Source organism: Rhinatrema bivittatum, chromosome 17 (genome assembly GCF_901001135.1).
Source record: "Rhinatrema bivittatum chromosome 17, aRhiBiv1.1, whole genome shotgun sequence".
NCBI lineage: Eukaryota > Metazoa > Chordata > Amphibia > Gymnophiona > Rhinatrematidae > Rhinatrema > Rhinatrema bivittatum.
This window is the reverse complement of record NC_042631.1, coordinates 18655178-18679691: the sequence shown is the minus strand read 5'-3', so window position 1 is coordinate 18679691 and position 24514 is coordinate 18655178. Positions and strand designations below refer to the sequence as shown.

At 42.9% G+C, this 24514-nt stretch overlaps 1 protein-coding gene across 2 annotated transcripts in view; it reads left to right on the top strand.

Annotated features, from left to right (window-relative positions):
* Positions 1 to 2110: 2110 nt before the first annotated feature.
* The window catches only part of ARNTL (aryl hydrocarbon receptor nuclear translocator like), a 59630-nt gene continuing 37226 nt past the window's right edge, over positions 2111 to 24514 (top strand). For both annotated transcript variants that reach the window (XM_029583170.1, XM_029583169.1), the window contains exon 1: positions 2111 to 2238. The gene's annotated coding sequence lies outside the window, so the exon portion shown is untranslated. The remainder of the gene's footprint in view (positions 2239 to 24514) is intronic.

Genomic DNA, 24514 nt, shown 5'->3' with positions numbered 1-24514 from the left:
ACTAAAATCCGCGACAGGGTAGATAGGCTGGAAGGTGCGTAAAGCATGAGGAGGGATCTAGTGCAGCTTAAGGAATGGTTTAGAGCAGGAATTGGTGGCTTTGGTTTGTTCTGGAACTATCCACGCTCTGAGAAAGCATCATGTAAAACTGGCAGGATAACTAACCAACAACCAATCACAAGAGAAGTTTTTTTCTGACAACCAGGCAGAAGCTTTATTTTTTGCATCTTCCAATACATAATAAAACATCTTCCATCTTCCAATACATAATAAAAACAGCAACATTAAATAACAAATCCCACTGCTTCTCCTTATGACCTTGGGCAAGTCACTTAACCCTCCCTTGCCTCAGATACAAACTTACCCCTAGATTCATCAAAATGCTATAAATTTCACAAGCATAATGCCCATGATAAAAAAAAAAAAAAAAAAGAGGTGCATTTAGGGAAATCTTTGAGTTACTGCAACATGTGCTATTTTAGGCTTTGCACACAAGAGAGACTCTTTATGAGGTTCTCATATTAGTTGTCTATTTATACCAGTTTAGGAGGGTCATCTAGTAACTAGACCACCACCAAAACCTCATCTCAAGTTTACCAGATGACCCTCCTATAGTGCTATAGATGACTAATACCTGTGCCACCCTAGAGGCGCTCTATCTACCTACCTACTCCACTCTCCCGCCTGAATAAATTTTGGAAATTTGCATGGTCGACGCACAATGCAATAAATAACGCCTGCATTATGGTATTGTCGCAAGCGTTAGGGCTCTAACACATTTTAATGAATGACCCTGTTAGGACCTTATGTACCAAGCATTTTCCCCATCGATAGAGAATGGGAGAAAAGCCTTCATGAAGCAGGCCCTCAGTTTGTAAACCCACTAGGGACAGGGAAAGACCTATAGTACCTGAATGTAACCTGCTCTGAAGTGTCTGAAAGGCCGAATATAAATCAAATAAATAAAAGTTGTGTCCTCCAAATGGAGTCGACTTGCAGGGTACAGAGATATAACTAAACATTTTAGTGCCTGGGGCAGGCAACCGTTTGTGTCCCTTGCCCCCATAATAAGCCCCTATCTTTTTTCCTTCTCTTTTTCCCATCGAGCCTAGATAGGAATAAAAAGCAGTATTCTTCCTGGCTTTTCATCTGCTGCTGGCCCACACTTGCATTTCAGCCATTTTTCTGCCCCTCTAATTCACCCCTGGCAGGGCATTAGTACTATTGTACAGGTTCTCAGCCAAAAGAAAAAGAAGATGCCACCCTCTTTGGCTTGGATCCTAGAGAACAATAACCTACCTTTTCCATAGCTTATAGCAAATTTTATTTAAATGAGGCTACATTTCCTAGCATTGAGAGGCCCCTCCCCCCCACACTTTACGGTTACCATGGAAACGAACAGGGCCCTGACTGAAGCCCCTCTGCCCAATGCGCCTAAAACAGCCCCTCAATGGGGGATAAACGAGGGCTGGCAAACATTTATTACCCTCAAGCACGCGTCCCCTAAGCTCCTTGAAGTGAACGGATTCAAACGTCAAGAAGGTTACCGGGGTGAAGGACGCCTGACCCCCGAGGAGGCCCAGGTCAGGTTTGACAAGCCCCCCCCCCCCAAGCACAAGCAGGAGCCCGGAAATGCCAGGAAGCGCCTCCAAAGGAGCGGGGGAAGAAAGGGAGGGCGAAGTAAGGATTGTGTTTTCCAAGCTCTCGCAAAGGGAGTCGCTATGCCCCCCCCCCCCAGCAAGTATGAAACAGGGGGGGGGGAATAGGAGAGAGAGAGCCCGGGGCCCGCTCCTGCGCGGGAGACCACGACGCCGAGGAGCGCGCCCGAGAGCCCGGTGGCCTTTCCCGTCCCGGCACAAGCCCCGGCAGCGCCAGGCCCCGGGGGGGGGGGGAGGTAAAGGGGGCAGAGTCACGTGATCGCTTCCTCCTTCTCTTCTCTCTAGGATTCTGGAAGACCGCAGGCAGGAATAAAGGAAGCCCATTACGCAATTGGCCGGCAGGTAGCCCGGCCGTCGCCCGCCATTGGCCGCGGCGCCGCGGAGCTCCTCCCCCTCCTCCCCCCCCCCCCCCCCCGAGTGGCGGGCGCGCGCGCCGGGCCGCCGGCGCACGTCATTGGTTGAAAAGTAGGTTAGTGGTGCGACATTTAGCGAAGGCAGAAAGTAGGTCACGGACGGCGGCTGTTTACCAAGCCTGCTCGCTCCTGCCCCTGCGCCGGGAGTTCGCGCGGCCCTTTGGCGGGTGAGTGCCACTTGTTCTTACCTTCTCCTTCCGCTCCTCGCCCCGCAGTTAAGGGGGGAGCTTTGCTCGTGGGCACCATACCGGCGGGTGCTGGGGCGGGGATGCTGTCCGCTGCAGATGGAGAGGAGCAGCGCGGCTCGTGTGTGCATGCTCAGCCGCCCGGGGGTGGGGGTCCCCCTCCTTCTTAGGATGGGTGCGCTCCCGCGGCAGATCATCTCTTGGCAGGCCGAGCAGAGGCTGACCTGTCGCCGCGGGATCGCGTGCAGCTTTACGGGGCCGGGGATTGGAGCTCACGTCCCATCCCCCCCCCCAACTCAGACCGGGGCTCTGTTTCTTTTCGGATCGTTGAACTTGAAATATGAACGGGGGTCTTCTCCTCCAAGCCTGCGCGCCCTCTCTTTTTTTGGCTGGGGGGGGGGGGGGGTGGCAGAAGAGTGCGTTAATGTTTTATGATTTGACAGCTCGGTTTCGCTTGATTGGTGCTCGGACCCTGCCCCCCCCCCCCCCCCCCTTCATTCCGCGCAAAGTTGGTCGGGTTCCTGTGGTGGGACCGAGATGATGCGAAGCGTTTGAAAAACTTTGTCTCCTTCGCAAACCGGGCAGGTTTGGCACTGGGTCCTGGGCCACCTGCTGCCGAAAGCCGGTTGTTTTAGTGGGGTGAGGAAGCACCGTGAGAGGAATTTGGGCTTGGGCGTGTTGTGTGACTCAAGAATCATTTTTGTGGTGACGGACAAAGCAGATGTCAGGAGCTGGTCTAACCCAAAGCCTCTTTATTAAGAGCATGTTTGCTGGCATTGGGCAATTCTTCACTGATGTATGGTTTCCTACAGTCTTTATTTTAAGAAGCCCGTTTTATTGAACTACAGTTTACCCATCATGGGTCATCTTTGGACCTATAGAAAATTGGAGCGCTGAATTCTGTATCATTACTTGATAACATTTAATAATATTGAATTATAACATCAGAAGGCAATCCTTACAATACTAGAGTCCTATGCCTTGTTTTGACTTGACCAGATGTTCTAAAGTGTGTTCCCATTTTGGGTCAGATTTAGTTGTTTTTATTTTATTTTTATGCAGAGAGCAAGCCAAAAAATGAGCCAAGTTAGTCTTTTCCACTTCTCCTGCTCAAACTCCCTGGCTCCTGGAGCTGCCATAGCATTCCATCCCTCCTCGTCTCTCATGCACCCTGGAGCTCCTGCTGCTGCACTCCACTGTACCTGCTCCCTCCACTGCATCTCAACTCCCTCTCCCCCCTGGGAGCTGCCAGCAGCACTCCCTTCCCCACCTGCTCTTCCACAGTGTTCCACCGCACGCTGCCCAGAGCTGCTGTTGCAAGCCTTATTAGTTTGCAAAAATGGTAAGAGAAGTAGGAAGTCGATACCAGCTGCACTCCCCTCACACTTCAGTCCCTTCCCATCTTATAGCCTCCACCACATCTTGACCTCCTGCAGCAGCATGTCACCAGACCTTGTCTCCTCCAAGTTTGACAACAGAATACAAGAGATGACTGAGAACTAGAGAACTCAAAACACAGATTCAATGTTTAGATTAACTGTGCGCTTTAAAGTAGTGATCTCTGAGCAGCTTGACTTAAAAAATATCTGGAACTATTTACAAATGTGAACATTTTTTGGTATTTTTTTGACTTTATGAAAAATGAATCTCCCATATGTGTGCTCTTGCTGTGCTGTCGCATGCACTGGGCTTTCCTCGCATTTAGAAACCAGCCATGCGCGGATTGGTCATTCCTATCTTTCGCCTTGCATTGTGTTTGCTGCATTCTGCACTAATATTGACATGTGAACATGCCCTAGAAAATTAGGATTGTAAGTTCAGTAACTTATAACCAGAAAATGGTTAATAGAAATGAAGCCACAAAATCTTTATACATGGTTGTATCAACACCTTGGTCCAGACATAAGAGGAATCTGCAAAAGGACTTTTATTTAAAATTTTGTTTGATTCTAGGGTTTATCTCACAGACTGTAATGTACACTTTTGGGGGGTCAAAGATATCTGGCACGTTGAAGGGTAAGGATGTGTCCAGCAAGCACTGCCCGCCTCTAGAGGCACTTTGCCCCTTTAGCTGGCACCTTGTTCGGAGAGCCAGTTGCATTGTGGTTGCTGTCCTGTAACTTCCACCCCTCTTGGCAGGGGAAGCCTTTGCCATCCAAGATGCCCTTCCATTTTCAGTTTTTTAATTTTTCCTGGGAATTTATCAGGGTTTATTAAGACAAGAATAAAAACAGGAGAAAATCAGTGGCAAAAATATCTCATCATTTTTCTAAGTAATTATTGGAGTTTATTTTAATATACAGAGGCCAAGACAATAAAACACTATAGAGCAGATTCTCCCACTCGGCAGCATTCCTATCTCTAAACCCATCCCCCGCCTAGCTTGACCCTTTCTCTCCCCATACCCCGAGAATCTCTCTTCTTTTCCCCCACCCTATCGCAACTGCATTCATCCTTCTTAGAGATGGCTCCAGGCTTCGCTGTCCTTCAGCAGCAGCTTTGCTGAGGCTCCGGTGCTCTGCGGCACTGCACTCCTGCTTTTGTGCGGGGCCAGGGGACTTTCTGGTAGGCATGCACTGGTGGCACCAAGCAGCAGGCATTTTGGCAGCCGGGAGGGAAGGGAAAGGGGGGCTTGAGGCACCACATCAGCGGCTCTGGAGGGCCAGCGCTTTTGCTGGTGCAGGGTCAGGACTTGAAACGCTGCAGGTACCTTGGCCCACACTGACTTCCAGCAGTGGCTGGAGTCTTCAGGTCACTGCATCTACAGTTCTGGAGCTGCTCTTTAATCATTCTAAAATTAGGGTGAAAATCAGATTAAACGGATTGTTGTTGTTGGGAATTTATGGTTTAAAAATTGGTTTAAACTGAAAACGAAGGACCCTACAAATAGTACATCTTGTCATACAGATTGTGACTCTGTTAATTTTTCCCCCACATCACAGCATTAGTTCAAGATTCTTAATTAGCAGGCTACACAATTACTGCTTCACTAATGTAAACTTACCTTGAATATTTTATAATTAGTATAACTGTATTTTAAACCCATGGCCCAGTGAAAGAGTCACTCGTGACACCCAGAGAATGGCACTGGGCTTCTGTTTTTGGGTAAGAGGCCACACAGAGCTGTTTGTGTTGTTGTTTTATTTTATTTTATTTTTTTTAAACAAAAGAAGTGAATTCTTGGGATGGTGTGACAGGAAGATGGGCAGGGAGCACTGTAGGTCTGACTCTTAGCAACACCTATTGACCCAAAGTTCTGCAGCTTGTGCAGGGGTTCTGTGAGGATCCCTCTGGGTATCACATCGGTTAGAAGTTTGTTTGGTTTTTTTTTGAGAGCCACCACTTTGCAAATCTGTGGTCAGAAATTGAAGTTTAAATTGGGGATTTTCCCAAACCATGTAAATCCTGTTGGATTTGCTTTCAATTCCTTGTAAACCTGGGTGTTTAGTAGCACTGCATGTTTATCCTCTAAAGTTCTGTTTGCATAACATTTCATGTCTCCAATGAACCTCTGCTTTGTGTTAGAAAATCATTTCTTTCAAACAGAAATATGTGCAATGTGTAGAAAAATATGCATGTGAATTTTTTTTTTTTTTTTTTTTTTTTAGAATTTCTAGTAGAAAAGGTACAAAGCTTACATTGTCAGTGCCTGTTGTAGCCCCTGTTTGGGTCTTCATAGTAATTACAATTAGGTGACTTTTCTGGATTTGATCAAGAGTCATTAGACTGACTCAAAACACAAGGTACCACCTTTTTTTCTGGTAGTGCAGTACTGGCGTATGGCATAGTCTTCTGATCAAGGAAGTTCAGACGTGGAACCTGCAGCCTTCCAGCTCCGCACCAGGGATGACGTGCACAGTCTGAAGGAGCAAATCTCCTCGTGTGCTAACTCTATCGCTCTTCCCTGTCATAACAGAGTGACATCACATACCGGATTTTGTGATATTTGTATGGATGGATATATATATATTTTTTTTTAACTAATCTTTTGCATTTTGTTTTTTTCTAACATTGAATGGCAGCATTTTCTGTATATTTGTCTGTTGCTCAGCAGTATCTACAACATGTAGTAAAAAACAAACAAAAAAACCCAATACACATTTCCTCTTTAGAAAAGCTAGAAAGCAGATGTACCTAGTCAATTTCTTAACTTTTTGCATAATTTAAAGTCTATATGATAACAGAAATATTAGGACACCTCACGGTGACTCCCAAACTATGAGAAACAGAAATTGTGGGATTTTGGGTGGGTTTTTTTTTCTTTTTTCTGGGTACTGATGGGAGGAATCATCTGCCGAGTCCCAGGTGTCTGCTCTGCTGCACTGATGGTCAAGTGCAAATGCAGTGCCGTCAGTCCTTTGAAATATTCTCCCAAGGAGCTAACTGCAAATGCAGACTTCTGTAATCAGCAGTTTTCTTGTTCACATTTGTCCATTCCCATGACGCTGCGGTAGAGCCCAAAGGAAGTTCCTGTCGTCCATGCAAGACAGATATTTTGTAACAGTCTAAACAAATTTCGTGGAAAATGCTATCAAGCTGCAAACGGGTACATTTCCCTGCATTGGATACAATTCTTTCATTCATTTCCTATTCCAGTGTTAGTAAATAAGTCAGTCACCCAGAGGGGGAACAGCTGGTGGGTTTTGTAAGGCTTCAGCTTTCTAATAAAATTACACAGTTGTAAAGTGGTTTCTTTGTTCTTGTTTAGACTCTTAGAATGTGGCGTTTTTTTTCCATTGGTGGATGTTTTGTGTCTGCGTAAACACAATGTTACATGGCATCCTGTGGTCCTGTCCTCTTGTGTCCTCTAACCTTATTCATAACCAAAGCCAAACCTCCTGCTGTATTAGATCTGGTTTTCAGAGTCCGTTTTGTTCTAAGTCAGGCTTTACCCTCTAGAGTCTGCAGAGCATTAGGAACCAAATATTTTAGACCGGTATTAGCTTGTAAGCTCTGTCGAGCAGGGGCTGTCTTTTTGTATGTTTGTACGGCACTGTGTATGTTGTGTAGGGCTATAGAAATGCTAAGCAGCAGTAGTAGTGTGTGTGTGTGTTTGTTTATTTAAAAACAAGCTCAAAGACTATTTATCGGATTGTCAGAATACCATGGCAGCTTTATTGTGTGACAAAATACACCTGGAATGCAGATGGAATCTGTTAATGAGCAGTGCATAAAATAGCAGCCCCGTGGAAGCCCATGAGCAGAATGACATGTTCTGGAGCCGATGGCTGACTGGCCGGATATGGCGGCCACAGAGCCATTGCTTACTGGTTTTGGAGCCTGTAGTGGAAGACGAGCGTGTGGTCCATGGGCAGCTCCTGCTGGCACAGAAGTGGCACCCAAGGAGTTTAGCTGTGGAGGAGACTTCCTTTCCAGCCCTAAGCGAGTAAGGAGGCTCCGTGCATGTGTTAGTCATCCAAGGAATGTGTTTAATGAGCTGTTGTGTTCAGGACTTATTACCCACCTTCTAGAATAAGAAACTCACCCAAGGCAGACGGCATGCAGTCCAATCCATAGGAGCAATTTAGAATAGAACGTGCATAGTAAGAATGGAACTAGAGCTAAATCACTAGTTACAGATTCAAAACACTTTTATGTAAATTTTAAGATAAATAACACCTAGACTTAAATATACTCCAGGAACTTGCGTAGAAGTCAACAGCAATGCTGAGGTTTTAAAATCTACATGGTGTCAATAGGCAGGCAGGTTGAGGAGCTCGGAGATGTTCGTTGGAGTCGGTTTGAAGAGGTGTCAGTTCCACCTGCCCTGCCGATTTCTAAGGTGAGGGGCAGTTAGGGTTTGACGTTGAAGGCCTGGCAGGAGAGCCAGGCTGAAACGGGAGTGGCTATGCATTTTCGGAGCTCTTCAAGGAGGGAGTTCCTCAGGGCAGGTGCCGCTCCCGAGAATGATTGTTGGCGGGTATCTGTTCTTTTGGTTTTTCTTTTGGTGAGTGAGTTGTTATGGAGGTATCTGCTGAGGATCTCAGTAATCATGAGGGCAAGAATAGCCTTTCTGTCAGGTAACTAGGCCCGTCTCCTCTCACAGCCTTGAAAATCAATGTCGTTTGGTTTTTAATTTGGTGCAGTTTGCATCCTATCAGTAGAGCAGTAGAGTTCTGCATTATCTGAAGTTAGTGGAGGGTCTTGCCTATCAAACCCTCGCTTCTACAGTGTGTGACGGTGATCCAGCCGTGAGGTTACTGTGGCATGGATGGCCATGATTCAGGTTTTTCTTCTTGATGCGAGGATGCAGTCGTCTTAGATTACGTAGCTTAAAGTGGCAGCTCCTTACAGTTGCCTGCATTTGTAGGAGCATGGTGAGTTCCAAGGCTTTTTACTTGTGATTTTAATGGGAGATGATGGGTATTGAATGGGACGTGTCTGCATGTTTTGCTATGTAAAGAGCCTCCATTTTGTTTGGGTTCAAATGGAGATTTCTTTGGTCCATTCTTGGATGGTTGTGAGGCATGGTCTTAGCTCTTCTCTCTCTCTCTCCTTTTCCCTTTTTTTTTATTAAAAATAGCTGTGCTGATTCTGGATCCATTAGTAGAATGAGCAGAGCATCATCCACATAGTTGTAAGCTTTACTATCAAAAGTTCAGATTGGCTGTGCTAGTGGAGGAGTAGCTTGATGGTTGGAGCAGTGCACTACAAACCAAGGTTCAAATCCCGCTGCTACTTCCCCTGACCTTGGACACAGGGGAGTAGCAGTGGGATTTGAACCCTAATTTTAAGCTGACCAGAGCTGAGGATGCAGAACTGCGAGGCCTCCAGCCACCTGCTGCAAACCAGTGAGAGCCAGAGCGCGTGTTTCGAGTCCCTCCCCCCCTCCCCATCAGCAAGCGCACTCTCCCCTCCGGTGCCGCCCATGCTATGCTTTCTCACCCCCAAGCAGCCAAAGTGCCTGCTGTCTGGTGTTGTGAATGTTTGAAGCCCTCCCTGTCCCCTAGACGCAGGCAAAATGCAGTGCTGCCTCCTCAGTAAGCTGCTGTCAAGGGAGAGAAGAAGCTTGCAGTGACCCCCAGTAAGGAGGAATGGTGTTCCAGTGGTGGGGAGAGGGACAAGCTGGGCGGGGGGGAGGGTGTTGAGAGGGGAATGCTGCTGACTGGGTGGGAGGGAGAATCTGCTTAATATTGTTAGACTGTCCTGGCTTCTGTCCACCAAAATAAACTGATATTTACTCAGGGAAAATGAGGTTTTGGGGGTTTGTTTTTTTTCTCCCAAACTGATTTTCTCTTGGTTTTTTTTTTTGTTCTTGTCATAATAAACTGTGCTAGATTCCCAGGAATAATAAAGTACAATAAAAGCCGACCGTCAAGGTCCCTGGAAATCCAGTAGCATTAGGCCTGCTGCTCGGCTTCGATCGCAGGTCCCCAGGACATCATCCAGCAAAAGCGACACGGCCTCTGTACAGATATCTGAAGAAAACGCAATGCACTTTCAGGAACTGAACACAAACTGTTTCGTTTTCCTTTAAACTTGTTAAAATTTAGGATGAACACCACTTCCTCCTTTCGCCATCACAAAAATGCATTTACCCCTCTTGGAAATATTGTGTGTGTGTGTGTGGTTTGGGTTTTATTTTTTTAACCTTGTGTAAGCTTCTGTGTAGAAAGCTACATGCGATTAGAAACAGAAGCGTATAAAATGTATGAAAGATAAACCTAGAAATGCAAAATGGGAGAAACCATTAAATAGGCTGGGCAGTCTGACTGTGTTAGAAGTTTTACTGTATAAATCTATGCAGTGAGCTAGTTGTCCCTTCTTTCTTGGCTAGCTTGTGAAGACATTGATGCCAGTCTTCTGGTTACCAGCAATGAAATATGGATAGTGTATTTGTGCATGCCTTTGATGCAAATCTATAAAATAGGGGATTTTATTTGGAGATTTTTGGTTTTTTATTCTTAGCTTACTTTCGGAAGGGTTATGAGCTTGCTGTGTGCAAGCGTCCATAGCGTGTTTGCTGACCTATGCAGATCAGAAAGTAGTTTTCCTTTCTGGATAGAGCGTCTTCTCCTCCTTCCTGAAATACAACGGCAGATAATGACTGTAACAACCATTTGCTCTGCCTGTTTGCCCCCCCTGATGCAGCACTGCAGACCTATTGAGTCAGGCTTTACCTTCACTTTCCTGTTAATCTTCTGTCCTTACCTTGCTTTCTTGAATTCCAGCTCTGCTTTTTTTTTTTTTTGTCTCCGCTGGGTCTGTTTCATATGCCACCTTTTTTCTTTTCCTTGTCAGTAATTAATTACTTCTAAATTATTTCTTAAGTGTTTTTTTTTTCTTTTGTCATATACTAAATTACATAGTAATCATGCAGTATTTGAAGAGCTCTGACTATTTCTATTTCTATTCCATTTTATTTTATATTCCAGACTGATTATAGGAAATGTATTTTTAAGGAATTTTGACGTGTAAAGCTAAACGTGAATATTGTCTGAATAACAAATTAGCTAGTTATAAAATGTTAACGCTGGAATCTCAGTTTGAGTAACCTGTGTTGCTTTTGTGGGATCCACTATGGCTTTGTGATTTGTGCTAGCATGTATTATATTTATTTCTGTGTGTTTCAGTGTTGTGGGACACTTTTTACATTCCTAAAGAGCCCTGGTCACTTGGAGATCTGACCAGTGCTTATGTTTGGCATGAACTGCTTCATAAGGGGACAGCTCAGTTAAGAGCTTATTCTGTGTACTTGCTTGAAACAAACTTAATAAATGAGGATCCTTCAGTGGGGACTGTTTAACCTCGTTGATAAAATTCCTAAAGGCTTGCGTAAAAAAAAACAAAAAAACGTAACCCCTAGATCAACAAGTTGTATTTGTTATTTCTGGGTTTAAAAACTCAATATTTTTAATTTGGACTGGATCATAATTTAAATCTATTCAACACTGAACCTGAATCTTTTTTTGCCTTTTGTGTTCACAGAACTTCTCTAGTCAGAACGTTAGCATTAATGCTACCAGAGTGGGTCTCTGAAATGTCTCAGCTAGATTTACATCTCGCACATTAAGTGTTAGTTCAGGCAGGACTCGTGATCTACGGATAGTCCTGCCGTATGAGCTGGCTATAGAGGCTTCATCCTCTATAGCTGACGTTATTCAGCCTAGGAAACGTTGAGTTTTACACTATTATTAAATTTAAATCATTCTATATCCACTTTCTCAGGATAATGTAAATTTGTCTCCTGGGCCATATTGTCATCTCTGGTACGTAGTTTGTGAAAGTGTTTTTTGTATAGCTGTAATCTTCTACTCAGCATATTTTTAATGACATTACAATAAGCAAACTGGATTTCTTTTACATGTTTCAATTGCCTTGGCAAGTAAATGGCTTTTCCATTACTAAAGAGATAGGGGTCCAAATTTGGTTTCTTAATTTAGTAATTTTTCAATACAGTTAAAACTTTTTTTTTTTCTTCTAGAGAAAATAAATTATAATGGTTTGGCAGCAGTCCCCATCGCACAATTAAAGTGCCGCACGTCTGAGGGATTAAGTTAGAAATTGTAGAGGAAGGGCTGACTTTGACTGCTAGGTAAATGTGCTTGGAAAGAAAAGTCTGATTGCAGGAGACTTTATTGCCACTTAAATGGGTTTTAAATAGGATAAACTACTTTTGGTTGGCTTCTTGGTGCAGGATGCTTATTGTCTATATTTTCTCTAGTCCTGACAAAGTACAAATTTAACAGTGCCGTAAGGAGTAACCATAATCTAAATTTGTATGAAATCTCTTGATCTAATTCTTGTTGGGTAAAATCACAAATACGGCGCAGTGTAGAGATACAAGTATTGTTAGTAGAAAGCAGCATGCTAGTTGACTTGTGCGATTTTATTCATTTCGTTCTAAAAGGAGGAAAGGGAAATGCCTGTAGAATGAGTGCCTAATAATAAGTTAGTCCTTCAGAAGAATATATTGCTGAGAGAAGAATCGCTGCCACGAAGAAGAGCCCTTCCAAAATGGCAGTGCATGGCGGCAAGAGTTTTAATTTTTGAAGGCCTCAACAGGAGGGCATGAGGCAAGTCTTGCTGTCCAGGATGAAGCCAGACTTTATTTATTTATTTTTATATAAAAGCTTTTATAGGCCGGTATTCGTGTGAACATCATATCGGTTTGCATGGATCTAGAAACAGTAGTGCATTGAACTTTCTTAGCTGCCATGGCATACGTACGTACATCTTCCTCCTAGCTCTTGGACGGTCCCTTTTTAGTGACTATTCACTGCCATGCAGAGCTTTGAATAATTCTTTTAGGAACTGGTAACCGTGCCATTCTGTGCGTCTCAGTCCTTGGTTTTGTGTGCAGTAACTGAATATTTAAAATAAGCAATTTGTAAGTTAATGCAAAGTAGGACATAGAAAAGGGGTTTTTTTATTTAATATTATATAAAACTAAGATCTTTCAGACCATATCAAAGTGCTGTTGCTGGCCTCTTCATGTGTGCGTCACAGCTTACAACCTCTGTTTTTAGATAGCTTTGCTCAAAACGACCTCTTGATTACTTTTGTAAAATAACAAACAAATAAGAAGCTAAATCCACACACTCAAAATACAAACTAAAGTAGGTACTCTAGAAATGGTCTCTGATTTAAAAAAAATCTCGTGTCACGTTTTTCTAAAGCTCAAAAAAAACAAACAAACCCTGTAAAACATCCAAAGTTCCCCTTAATATAAGGCGCTATTAGACCAGTGGTGATAACCTGACGGATTACTGGCCACACATCTTGTAATCATCTACTCTGTCCATATGAATTATTAGAAATTCAAATACAAATGATGCTGGCAAAGCTTGGAGGAAAACCCAGCAGAGTCTGTCAGTGAAAGAATAGAAAAAGCCTTCCCTGTTGAATCCTGAAGTAATCAAACAAACGTCCGTTGCTTTTATCTCTCTCAGGGCCACCATACCCTGCAGCCGCTGTTACTGTGGAGAACAGAATACCCCCCAAGGCACGCTCTTGTGGAAACATCTTCTGTGTTTACTTTGTCTTTGATCGTTGTAAAATACCATGTAACTCATTCATCTTACTTCTGTTTTAATCTTACATTGGTGGGGGGGAAACTGTGCCAAGAATCCTTGCATTAGAATGAAATTTGTGAGTGTGCTATTGCATCGTAGTGGACTCGCTCGCCCCTAGAGCTAGAGACGTGATGGCCCAGAAGAAGACTGGAAACGTTTTGGACCATTTTCCAATTTTTCCACTTCTAGCCTTGGGGGAGGAAACCTTCTTTTTATTTATTCTGAATTTTTCAGGTTTATTCAGACCTTCACATATCTTGTGCTAATAAGAGAGAACCTGGGTGACTACAAAAGTCCGTTTATTTAATGGAGGAAGCCTTTCTTTTGATCAGTATCAAATCTCCATTTATTTTTTTAATAAGAAGATCTGTAATTCCATGTTTTAGGGATAGGGGTGGTGTACTAACCCGCAGTATTTCTTATTGCCTGCAGAGGTAATAAGTCTTAGGACAACAAAGGAGGTAGATGCCAATGTCTTTTTCAATTGGCGAATTGACGAATTGGCTCTTCATTTTAACAAAAAAATATCGGATCTCCTTAATCAGCTGATTCCAAACACTACGTCTCCAGATAACACATATCTTCCCCAAAATAAAGACATCCAGCTTAATGCCTTTGAACCCATCACAATCACAGAGATACAAAATGTATTAAAAAGAATGAAACCGTCATCACACCCATTTGATCAAATCCCTACCAAAATGCTTCTTCTTATCCCGGACACAATAGCAAAAACCCTAGCAGATATTATAAACTGCTCCTTATCACATGGCATCTACCCAGATGACCTAAAAACTGCCTCAATCAAGCCACTGCTAAAAAAACCAAATCTAAATGCATGTGATCCCAACAACTTCCGCCCTATTTCCAACCTCCCTTTCATAGCTAAAATCATGGAAAAACTGGTAAACACCCAACTATCCAACTACCTAGAGGACCACAGTATTCTGTCCCCAAACCAATATGGTTTTCGCAAAGCCGCAAGCACCGAAACGCTACTAATTTCACTCATGGACTACCTACTCTCTGGTATTGATAAAGGCCAAGCATATTTTCTAATCCTCCTTGACTTCTCGGCGGCCTTTGACACCGTCAACCACGCCCTTCTTCTAAAACAGCTGGCAAACATTGGTTTAACAGGTGCCACACTAAACTGGTTCAAAACATTTCTAGAAAACAGAGGATACAGAGTCAAAATTCATAATAAAGAATCCCAATACCACCCTTCTAATAGAGGAGTGCCGCAAGGATCATCACTTTCACCCACCCTTTTCAATGTCTACCTGCTACCCCTCTGCCAACTACTAACAAAATTAAGCCTGAAACATTTCCTTTTTGCAGACGACGTACAGATCGTAATCCCTATAAAAGAATCAATCTCAAAAAACAATGGAATACTGGGACAGTTGCCTATTAGAAATTAAACTTCTCCTCAACAGTCTAAACCTTGTACTCAATGCTTCGAAAACAGAATTCCTGCTCATATCACCGGAAAACAATAACACACTTCCTAAACCACCCACACTCCTTCAAACAACCCACGTAAGAGACTTAGGAGCCATCCTAGACAATCGTCTCAACCTCAAAACATTCATTAACCAAACCACCAAAGATTGCTTCTACAAATTACATATCCTGAAAAGAATAAAACCGCTGTTTCACACTCAGGACTTCAGAACAATCTTGCAAGCAATAATCTTTTCCAAACTAGATTATTGCAACTCATTACTATTAGGCCTCCCAGCTTCTTACAACCAAACCTTTACAAATGGTTCAGAACTCTGCAGCCAGAGTCCTTACAAATTCCAGGAAAATTGACCACATTTCACCTATTCTCAAAAACCTCCATTGGCTTCCGATCCACTATAGAATCATGTACAAAACCATTAACATCATATACAAAACTATCAACCAACACACGCAACTTGACCTACAAATACCACTTAAAAATTCACCTCCGCCAGGCCTATCAGGGAACACTACAAAGAGTCACTCCAAATTCCAAAGGCCAAAACCTACCAACATAAATCCTTGAGTCTCAGAGCCTTCTCATCAGCAGGTCCAGCTCTCTGGAACTCGATCCCCACCTGATTTGAGACAAGAGCCATGCTCTTTAACATTTAGGAAAAGACTAAAAACTTGGCTTTTCAAAAAAGCATTTCCAGCCTTGAATAAAACCTCCTCTCACTAGCACTAACTCGTATGCAATAATGGAATGTAAACACGAATCAACCAACCTCAAACCCTCTCTCACTAATTCCTGCTGAATATTTATCATACTATTACCATTCACAACTGTCATATTTATTCATTTGATTACCTATGTACCGTTTCATTTTTCACTTGCTATTCTAATGTATCAATAGGCTGAAATGTAAATATTGTGCTGTTCAATTTCTCCCCTTCCCATCCCAGTTTATTTCCTTGTTTTTTGTAACTTTCCTCTTCCCCTTTTTCTGATTCACTGTATTTAAGTTCAAGGTTCTTATTGAAAATATTGTTTTTTACGTTACGTTATGCTTTACACTCCTTGTTATTTGTAAACCGGGTTGATGTGATGCCTATCATGAAACTCGGTATAACAAAAACAATAATAAATAAATAAATAAATAAATTCTTTATTGAAGTGGAGACGCATTTAAAATATTACAGCCCGACTCTGGCCGAGTTTCGCCGTTCACACAACGCTGCCTCAGGGGCTTAGATATGTTTATTTCATTTGGACTCAGGGTTGCTGAGCAAGCTGTGGGCTTGTATAGCAATAAAATCCGTGCATACGTAATCTGCAATGACAGTAAATCTTATCTCTTTTAAAAGTGAATCATAATCTTGTAGATAAGACTCTTCTACCAGCTCCTTGCACTTCGCTACCTAGGAGTGGAGACCATGATCCGGTAGCCGATAGAAGAATCGTATCTACGAAACTCGGCTAGAGTCGGGCCGCAGTATTTTAAACGCATCTCCACTTCAATAAAGAATTGACGAAGACCTTGGCATCTATCTACCCTCCTTTGTTGTCCTAACGGTTTTTTCTAGATCGCCTACCTTTTTGTTTCTTGAGGCAAAAGTCTTTACTTGATGTGCCTTCGAAGCACGCAGCTCATCTTGCTAAGACTCCAAGGAGAACGATTGAGGACAGAGGCTTGCGTTTAAAACCTCCAGAAAACATTTGCAAACATTGTTTGTTTTGTCCAGAACTTTTGGGCACTATAACTAATTTTATTTTATGGTAATTGTTCTGGTTCTTTGGGTTTGAGCATAGACGGGTGAACATCTTATGGTCTTTTGTGCAGTATCTGGCTTCTGTGAGCTTTTATGCTGGTTAAATGATTGTAGATTTATGTATGTATTCTCCACTCAGAACTCTGGATGAAGCAGGCTATAAATGTTTTAAATAGATTAATTGGTGGAAATATTTCTTTCCAAATGAAAGCTCACATTGGATGTTCAGTATATCCTTCATCCTTCCACTGTCCAAAATGACCTTATCATTACAGAAATAGAACATATTTGAGTGCTGCTGTCCATGTGGCCCAACCAATATTGATTCTCTTCCTGAGCATGGAGTTTGAAGATTTTTGTTCGTTCCAGGCTGTTTTATGAACAATGACATGGGGAGGGTGGCATTCAAAGGAATTTTCCCAGATATGAAGAAGCCGTTACCTGGGTAAAATCCCTCTGCTGAAAACTGTCCACTCCTCAGCGTCCAGAAGTACAGTGAATGTACTTTTGGGTACTGGGAAAAGGGTAGAGATAAGTTGGGGGGGGGGGGGGGGTAAGGATTTTATTTTGGCAGACATGGCAGGGCTGGATTTAAGACTATGATGTCCACAGGCAGAGGACTGAGGGGGGGAGAATTGTCCCTGGGAGAACAAGAGGAGGGGGGGAGTGATCAGATATCTGCAGGGGGTGGTTTGAGTTTTGGGACCCTTTGTTGGGTGTCCTAGGCACGTGCCTATGCTGCCCATACCTTAATCTGGCACTAGACACAAACCCTGAGTTATCAAAGGGAACGTTTGGAGTTTCTCTTGACAATTAGCTTGCAAGTCCGTAGGTGTGACCTGCACGCTCCCTGGTCAGTTTCAAAATTGTCCTTGCAGTGTTTTGTGTGAGAGATGTGGACACGGAAACCTGCAGTGACGTGCTCTAAACAAATAGCCATTTAATAGCCTCACCAGTAAGTATAATGCTGACCACATTAAGGTACTTTCTTGATATAAAACTCCAGTTTTTCCAGTATTAATCTACTGATTTTTGTAACCAGAGAGATCAAACAACAAAGCAATGGTGTCCTACAATTTTAGGAATGGAAACCTCTAACTCGCTTAGCTTGTCATATGCATGGATGGACAATTTACGTTTGACATTGTCACCACTGATAGTAATTGCTACAGGTTCTCATGCTAAATTAAACACAAGTGGAGATAAGAAACCTTTGTCTAGTACCTCTGCCTACCTAGAGCAAAGGAATCTAAAAGAATATTATTGACCAATAACCTTGCTGGAGGGGGTCCCATGTAGCAAACATATCACTTGCACAAAGTGTTTCTAAAACATGATCGGAGGGGGGGGAAACAAACAACAAACCATGCCGGCTGATTGAAAGCCTTTTCCGATCTACTGAAATTGCCACTGCCTCAGTCGCTGCTCCATTTGACTTCCAGCTCAGTAGGGTCTTAATAAAGCCTTTAGCAGCCATGGCAGCAACAGGCCCCCTGGTTGAGAGGCACGGATGCGGTTCCTTCCATAGCCCAGCACGAGTTGGCAAGTGGAGGCGTTGCCTTGGAGCGGCTCCGGGACTTCTCTGTGCTGCAAATGTTGACTGCAAGGTGCAGCCAAGGCTTTATCAACCCGAGGAGCAAGGAACCTGGGCCTGGGAATCGAACCTGCGCTACCCACCTTAGCAGCGCACGACATTACTGCTGGGCCATTCACCTACCCCACTAAAATCAATGCCAGTAAGAGTTTTACTACTGACCCTGGCTGCAAGCTCTGCCTTTCCGTTGGTTGGGAATACGGGACCAAACCTTTAAAGCAGCAGTGGTTCCCATTCACACGCAAACAATATTTGGCAGCAATGACGTAAAGGAAGTTGGGGGATATGGAGGGGGTACCAAGAGCTGGAAAACTATTTTTTTGTTCCCCCCCCTAGGCAGATTTTTTAAAGCAGACGTGTGCAGTTAAAGCTTCCGCCTTCTCCTGGGCCGTAGCTATGGTTTGGATGTTCTTCAGGAGCTCCCCATGCCCGGCTTTAAAATCTGACAAGTCAGAGAGGAGAAGCGGGGGTTGTCACGGGTCATTCAACCCAGCTAATTACTTCATTGAGCTCAGGCTTTAAACGTCACCGTTCTGTTTAAAAAGACGAACTGGGATAAAACGTTTTCACTTCTTCTTCTTCTTTTTCCTTCCCAGCCTCCCACTCACTACAATTTTACAGAGAGTGGGAGGCACTGCTCCTTTTTCATACAATACAGGATTTCATTTTGCAAACCTGCTTTTTTGTCCAGTGCGGTCGGTGAAAGTGGCCACTGTAGTTGACGCGAGCTCTTCAGTTTTCACCCGTTGGTAGCAAAACAGATGCTTGTTGCAGAGAAAAGCAAATTACCTTGACTTTTTGAAATGGTTAATTTTATATTTCTTAGTCACCATTGTAATGATGAATCACCATCCTTCCCTCCCTCGCTTTGTACTGTGTAAGGGATAATTATTCCATTTTACTAAATTAGCATCTTCACATTCAGCCTATAGTGAGGCTTTTAGAATTGCTTGTTCACTCCAAAAGAAACATTTAAAATGCCTTTTCGTTGGGTTTTTTTTTTTTTACTTTTATCAGATTCTGTTAGGTCCCAAAATCTACTGTGAAAGAAGAGCAACCATCTTAGGTCCTCGGTCAGTAGAAGGCTTGACAGAGGCCTCTGCTCCACCTTGAGTTTTCTGCTTTGGCCATCGGTCGCCGACTCCCTAGGACAGAGATAGCAAACTCCAGTCCTTAAGAACCACAAGTGACGCTGGTTTTCAGGAACCTCCATGAAGAAACAAGTATCTCCTTCAGGGGGTGACCAGCCCCAGTCCTCAATAGCCAGAAACGGCACTGGATTTCAGGATCTCCACGATGAATGTCCAAGAGAGATCTTCATGCACTACCTCCCACTGAATGCAAATCTTATCTCTTGGATATTCATCGTGGAGATCCTGAAATCCAGTTCATCGTGGAGATCCTGACATCCAGTTCAGTTTGGCCACTCCTGAAGGAAGATACTTGTTTCTTCATGGAGGTTCCTCCCTTGTCTTCCCTGCTTTTTCAAGCTTTCCTTCAATAACATCTGGGTTCTGTTACCTGGAGGAAGTTGTCCTTTTTCTCATCTATTACTAATAATTGTGGCATTTGACATTCTTATTTTCATAGTTCAATATTGAACAATGTTAGGATTTCCATTTTTTTTTTTTTTACTCCTTCATATTTCCCTTCAAAATGCAGGTATTTGAAAGCTATGCTGTTGATGCAAATTAATGCCCTGAGGGTGATGACGTCTCTTTATTTTGACGAGAGATATAAAAAGATGCCATTCCTCGCTCCTTTTCTCTGATGAGCATATTGGTGACCGTTTTGTCTCCGCGTTTGAGGAAGAACTCTTTCCAGGCATGCACAGGATTTTCTATGCGGCCCATAGACCTGCAGCACTCTCTGGTTTTGTTTGCCATCACAGTCGCCTTTTTTTTTCTTTTCTCCCTATCTTATTTCTCTACTGTTTTTTTCTCAAAGATCTGCTTTTTAAGCAAAACCTACTACTTCCATACTTTCCGACTAACTTTCTCACCCCCTTGCCCTCTCTCCATGAGATTTGCACCCTGACTTGTGATTTGCCTTCACCAAATCCTTAACCCAGCAGTATCCGCTAATTACTCTGGGCACCTTGCATAACTTATCCCTAGACATGCATTGTTTTAAGTGCTAGACCTTTTCTGTCATTATTATTACTAGTCAGGGATCAGTTGTGGGTTTAGTCTTAGATCTGGCCTCTTGAGTTGTATTTAGGTACTTTATTTAAAGGACAACTTTTGTGTTCAGAGGAAGATTTGATAGGAAATGGCTGGGTATTGTCAGACTCCAGGATTTCCACTAATCATTCCTGGAATATGGGGCATCTGTGCCATGAAGCAGCAAAACCAGGGCTTTTTCCATTAACTCCTGGGAAGGGGTGAGATGTAGCTGACACTGCTGATCAGCAGAAGGGATTGTTTCCAGCATATGGCTATGGTAAACTCCGACTCTGGCATTGTAATCCTTCTGGTAGGTTGTCAGTTATAGTAAATAAAAACAACAAAAAAATAAAATAAATATTTTGAAAATGGACGCACCAGCCTTTCACAGTTCTGAAATGTGGTCCAGAGAATCTGATCCAGATAGGGACACTGGTTGGGGTGGACTATACTTTATAGTTTCATGCTGTTTTATTTTATAGTTCTCTTGTTTGTAAGAAGGAGGTTTTGAAAGAACCCTGGTAACTCTAGGATAAAATAACTTGGTGTATGAAGCACTGCCATGCACAACCATGGATGGTTAATGCCAGCATACTGCTTTCAGATCCAGAATGTTTCCCAGATAAAAAAGTTTCCTCCATGATTGCCATTTACTGCAGCATTTCTTGGGCTGCCAAGAAATGTAATCACGTTTTTTTTTTCTGGTAATACACATGATACAATTAAAAGTCTTGATAGCAGCGTTGCTGAACACCATTCTGTATTTTACTGTAGGGATGGTGCATGCAATATCTTAATCCTCTTATGCTAGACATTTATAAATCTTATCTTTTTTTTTTTTTAGTTATGGGAGTAAAGATTGCATTCTACATTCATCTGAGCAGTGATTTTGGCCCCAAACCAATACAACTCTTTGCTTCTAATTTTCAGCTTATCTACTGCATCTCTAGTCCTATCAAAGGACTGCTGCATGTTTACAATAATTCTTTACCTGGTTAGTGTTGAATTGTTAATGACTTCCACTGCAAGCAGGAAATATGGATTTTGGAGGGCGTTGACACTCGTGGATCCAGAAAGCTGGCAGTCCTAGAGAATACATTTCCTCATCCCTGTGAAATAAGGGGGGAGGGGTGAACCCCTCGGGGGATGGCCTGCTGAGTCTGTACGGTATCCATTTCAATAACTTGGGTTCGAGAGCACTGCCTTCAGTGGAAGGAAGAATATATTCCAGTAATAAGTGAAATATAATTTCCTTGTCGACAAGCTCAGCATCACAGATGAGCTTTGGGTTTGTTTGTTTTTTTAAATCCCTTTTCTAGGTGGAAAGAGCTTTCATATTGTCTCTAAATTTTAGCCATGTCCTCACTTTGCAGTCAAATTCTTTCTTGGTGCTTTTAAAAGTACAAAATGTCGTTTTTCCTATAAACTGCAACATACAGTGTACACCTTCATGAAATAAAGCAACACTAGTTCAGTCGCACACCATTAACACCCACAGATGTAAATACAGCTAACATCTTCCAATTATGGCCCGGAGTCCCTTGCCAAGACGCTTCAAGGGCCTACTTGAAAGACTGCCAGGTAGGCCATTTCCTCATTAAGCTGCCCTGGGAAACAAAGCAGATGCAAAACTGTGCCAGTCACGTGCATCTCATTCTTGCAGCTCCATTCTGTACCTACACCTTTCACTGTTTTTTTTTTTTTTTTTTCCCTCTTGTTTACAAAACACTAATTCTTCTTTAAAACCCCAAGAGAAATGCCTATGGCTCATCCTTTTTTTTTTTACTGCATCATGTCACATGATTAGCTTAGTCATACAGGGAAGCCAACCATGTGTACACTAACACCTCGGTGAGCAAATCAAGGTCAGAGCGAAAAAGTAGGTCAACTGGCTTTGCTTAGGCACCGGTGCAGAGTCGAGACTTGGGCACGCATGCGTCCTGCGACTCCAGCAGCTCTTCCTCCCAGAGCAAGCTTCACGTACCCACGCGCTGGGCAGGCCTAGTGTTCTTTTTCCAAAGAAGCTTGTGCCTTTACGTTTTCTGTGCACTGCATTAGGAGAGAGACCTTGCGGCATCAATGCACTTTGTAGCCGAGGAACACAGAGGCTAAGTCACTCATCAGGAATCATTACTGTCAAAATATATTTTAGACTGCTGCAAATCTACACGAGAATAATCTCAGATGTTATCCAGTTTTCTTTGCTTTTTTAAAGCAAGAGTAATTTTTTTTTTTGTTATTTTTCTGGGTAATGCAGCAAAATGGGAGTTTAAAAAATGGCCATGTCTAGGTTTGTTAAAGAATGTAAAAAAATATTTTGATATTGAATTCAACACTTCTAAAGGATGCTAGAGGCACAGTTTTTTGTTTTGTTTTGTTTTTTTTTCACTTTTTACTTTTTAGTTCTGACCTTGATTTGCTCACCGAGGTGTTAGTGTACACAAGTTTGGCTTCCCTGTATGACTAAAGACAAGGAGAGAGGAGTTTGGGGGCAGGAGAGAGAGAGCTGGAGAAAGGGGGAGGGGAGGGGAGGGGTCAAGCCTAGGGAAGGAAGGAGCAGACAAAGTTGGGATCCTTGCTGGGAGGGAAAACAGAAAGAGAGAAAGCTGGGGGCAGTCTTACTGGGAGGGAAAGTTGTGGTTTGTTTTGTTTGTTTGTTTTTTGAGCCTGATGGGGCAGAAAGAGAGAGAGAGTTGAGGAGGGGACCGAGGCTGTTGGGGAGGGGCAGTGAGAAAGCTGGAGGCCTTGCTTGGAGTTGGGAAGAAGGTGGAGAGTGGGGTTTAATCCTGGGGCAGAGGGAGCTGGGGGATGGGAAAGCTGTGAGAACTGGGAGCCTGGCAGGGTAAAGAAAGTTGGGGAGGAGACAGAAAGAAAGCAGGGTTTTTGTTGGTGGGTGGAGGGTGCGAGATAATTGAGGGGAGGGAGTTAAAGATTAGTGGGTGGAGAGAAAGCAGAGTCTTGTTGTGGGAGGGGTGTTTCAGCCTGGGGACAGGGAGAGAAAGTTGGGAGGAGGGAGCAAAGCTGGGGATTGACCCAAAGGGGAGGGAGAGATCAAGCATGGGGAGGGATTCAAAGCAAATCAGGACGAAAACCTGGGGGAGGGAGGCAAGTTTTTATGATGGGAAAGGGAATGGCAAATAAAAGGATGGATGTCATAATGCCTCTGTATCGCTCCATGGTGAGATCGCACCTTGAGTACTGTGTACAATTCTGGTCACTGCATCTAAAAAAGGATATAGCTGCACTGGAGAAAGTGCAGAGAAGGGGCATGGAAGGCTGCCCTGTGAGGAAAGGCTAAAGACGTTAGGGCTGTTCAGTTTGGAGAAGAGACGGCTGAGGGGGGGGATATGATAGAAGTCTATAAAATCATGAAAAGAACAAGTTAATGTAAATCGGTTATGTACTCAGATAATAGAAGGACTATGGGGCACTCCATGAAGTTAGCAAGTAGCACATTTAAAACAAATCGAAGAAAATTATTTTTCTCTCAGCGCATAATTATGCTCTGGAATTCATTGCCAGAGAATTTGGTTGCAGCAGTTAGTGTAACTGGGTTTAAAAAAATGTTTTTGGATAAGTTCCTAGAGGAAATATCCATAAACTGCTATTAATTAATAAGTAATAGTAGCTTGAGATTTATTTAATGTTTGGGTACTTGCCTAGGTACTTGAAGCCTGGATTGGTCACTATTGGAAACAGGATGTTGGGCTTGATGGACCCTCGGTCTGACTCAGCATGGCATATCTTAATTTCTTATGTAAAATTTGCTAAAAAAAAATAAATATATATATATATATATATATATATATAAAGCTATGCATCCTTGAGTGAGAACTTTTTTTTCTTATTGCATTATAAATTATTATTTGGACAATGATTATTTAAACAAAATCTGCAGCATTTTAAAAGAATTGTGTGCAGAATTCCCCCAGGAGTAATGCATAAAAGCTATTGATTCAAAAAAAGAATCAGTGGGACAGATGTACCAAGCATTCTTCCCATAGATATAAGATGGGAAAAGCCCTTTAGTGCATCTGATCCAATAAGAGGACGGTTATATTGCAACCAAGAGATCTCACTTCTTAAGGAAGGAGTCAGTGTTTGCTTATTTACAGTAGCCTAGTTCATGCCTATTAAATACAGGTTGACAAGTCCCTGCTAAAACCAGTTGTAAGTACTTAAGTTTTATCAGAAATCATAGTTCTTGCATTGATTTGCCATACAAGGTTTATTCTTGTTCATTGATGCTTGCAACAATATTC